Here is a 2,854-nt window from a genome sequence, read left to right as displayed (position 1 = left end):
CTGAGGGAGGGGGGCGGGGGTGGTTATGGGGGTCACCAGGAAGGAGTGAAGAAGGAATTCTAAGAACAAAGTTTTAAAACAACTTAGGAAGAGGAGTTTGAGTGAAAGTTCCAGTTCAAAATACTAAACATAAGAAAAACTTAATCTAGATAAAACAGAAGAAAACATACCTGGTTGTGTTTTTCCCTCTAAACCCTCAACTGTTCACCACAATTGAATCCAGGATCAGATGATGGCATGGTGTCTGCTTGAAGCTGAGGTTTTGTTTCTTTTTCTTCAGTTGCCAAGCAACGTGTTTGCTTAGATGTTCTTTCCCATTACGTTTATGTTCATATGCTGGATGTTTATTTGCTCTGATACAAACCATGTACAGACTTACAGAGGTTAAAATATTTTGTGCAATTCTAATATTGATATTTTCCCCCTATGGACCTCTATTTCTCTCAACCTTTTTCTATTTATGAACATACATGTTTTGTCCAAATAGCTAGGGAATATTTTAAGTGAAAGAGAAAGTGGGATTATGGTTCAAGACAGATGGAACACATGCATTTTCTTTTGCTCCTTTCCAAAATCTATCTATGAGATGAAATGTATCTCAAAATTATATTATTTACGGTTGTGGAGCAAACTTGGGGGCTTAAAGCAACAAACTTTTTTGGTGTCCCATAGTCTGGTGGGGATTAGGGAGCATTTTACCTGGGAGTTTCCAGCCGAGGGTCTCTCACGAGGCTGTAATCAAGATGTTGGGTGGGCCGGGGGTTGGGCTGCAGCCATCTGAAGGCGGTACGGACCTGGGGTTTGTGGCCGAGCTCCCTCCCGTGGCTGTTGGCAGAAGGCCTCAGCTTCTTACCATGGGGCCTCTGCACAGCGCTGCTTGAGTGATCTCCTGACGTGGCACCTGGCTTCCTCAGCTCGAGTGACCCCAGAGATGGAGGGCAAGGCGGAAGCCAGCGTGTCTTTCCTGACCTAGCCTCAGAAGTCCAGCTTCTATTAGTCACACAGACTAACTTTTTTTTTAAAGTGGGGCGTAGTTGTTTTACAATGTTGTGTTCGTTTCTACTGTACAGCAAAGTGAAGCAGAGTTCCCTGTGCTCTGCAGCAGGTTCTCACCAGTTAATCTACTTTATACATATTAGTGTGTATACACGTCAATCCCAGTCTCCCAGTTCATCCCACCACCACCACTCCCCACGCCCCTGCTTTCCCCACCTGGTGTCCATACGTTTGTTCTCTACATCCGTGTCTCTGTTTCTGTCTTGCAAACCGGTTCATTGGTACAATTTTTCTAGATTCCACATATATGCGTTAATATTTGTTTTTCTCTTTCTGACATACTTCACTCTGTCTGACAGTCTCTAGGTCCATCCATGTCTCTACAAATGACCCAAGTTCATTCCTTTTCATGGCTGAGTAATATTCCATTGTATATATGTGCCACATCTTCTTTATCCGTTCATCTGTCGATGGACACTTAGGTTGCTTCCATGTCCTGGCTATTGTAAATAGTGCTGCAGTGAACATTGGGGTGCATGTGTCTTTTTGAATTATGGTTTTCTCAGCGTATATGCCCAGTAGTGGGATTGCTGGGTCATAGTAGTTCTATTTTTACTTTTGAAGGTAGTTCTGTTTTTAGTTTCTTAAGGAGCCTCCATACTGTTCTCCACAGTGGCTGTATCAATTTACATTCCCACCAACAGTGCAGGAGTGTTCCCTTTTCTCCACCCCCTCTCCAGCACTTGCTGTTTGTAGATTTCCTGATGATGGCCATTCTGACTGGTGTGAGGTGATACCTCATTGTAGCTTTGATTTGCATTTCTCTAATCATTAGTGATGTTGAGCATCTTTCCATCACACAGACTAACTTTGATACAAAGTAGGGAGGAGTTGGAAGGGGTGTGAATACGAGGAGAAGGAGATCACTGGGGGCTTATCTCGGAGGCTGGGCACCACAGAAAGAAAAATCCAAATCAGCACAGTAGAAGGGACATGGTAGCCATCTGAAGACCAGAAAATAAGAGGACTTTTGGGAGGGTAGAAAGCAAATGGAACTATAGACTATTGATAGATAAATAAAAACAAGAATCCTGGATATAAAAACCTATGGATGTTGTCAAATGAGTAGTCAGAGGAAAATTTATAGCCTTAATTCGTTATTAGAAAATCCAGAATATGGAAAATATATTAACTAAACATTTAACTCAAATAATTATTGAAACTCATTAATTTCAGCTTTTGTTTGACGTAAGAGTTTTTTAAAGTACTTATGAACAATAAAACCAAAAGCTGTTTCTCTAAAAAGACCAAAAAGTAGCAAAGCTTTTTGAAAGTCTGATCAAGAACGAAAGAGGAAAGATATATATAAAAATTAAAACTCAAATAAAAACTAAAATGAACCAACCCACAAATCATGAGAAATAATAAATCACTTTTAAGCCACAAAGTGTGGTGGTGGCTTAATACACACCAGTGGATAACGGAGACACACAGCTCATGACCTCGTCCATCCAGGGGTTGCGGTTGGGTCAGTGACACTCTGGCCAATTCGAAGAAAGAGTGGCACACGTTTTCCATCGTGGGCGCCAGATGTAAGAATTTCAGCCTTTAGGGGCCAAATGATCTCTGTTCAAATACTCAGCTCTGCCACTGTAGCGCAAAAACTGCTATAGACAAAATATATTGAATTGTGTGGTGTTTTCCAACAAAACTTTATTTACAAAAACAATGCAGACTGGATTTGGCCCACGGGTTACCGTCGCCAAGCCCTCAGTTAGAGCAGCACGTTTCTTGGCCATGGGTTTTGGTTCAGGGAAGGGCACGTGGTGCAGTCAGATCCAGTGGGACTCAGAACTAG

The 2,854-nt window shown here is 41.9% G+C and overlaps 1 protein-coding gene across 3 annotated transcripts in view; it reads right to left on the bottom strand.

Annotated features, from left to right (window-relative positions):
• Positions 1–882, bottom strand: part of MPP7 (MAGUK p55 scaffold protein 7) — a 284,418-nt gene extending 283,536 nt beyond the window's left edge. Inside the window, exon 1 of one of the 3 annotated variants that reach the window (XM_024750109.1) lies at positions 700–882. The gene's annotated coding sequence lies outside the window, so the exon portion shown is untranslated. Of the gene's footprint in view, positions 1–170; positions 262–699 lie in introns of those variants that run through there. The other 2 variants (XM_024750112.1, XM_024750115.1) reach the window with 2 other exon arrangements.
• Positions 883–2,854: the final 1,972 nt, after the last annotated feature.

Source organism: Neophocaena asiaeorientalis, unplaced genomic scaffold, assembly GCF_003031525.2.
Source record: "Neophocaena asiaeorientalis asiaeorientalis breed wild unplaced genomic scaffold, Neophocaena_asiaeorientalis_V1.1 scaffold4, whole genome shotgun sequence".
NCBI lineage: Eukaryota > Metazoa > Chordata > Mammalia > Artiodactyla > Phocoenidae > Neophocaena > Neophocaena asiaeorientalis.
The sequence above is the reverse complement of the archived record's forward strand: the minus strand, read 5'-3'. Positions and strand labels throughout refer to the sequence as shown.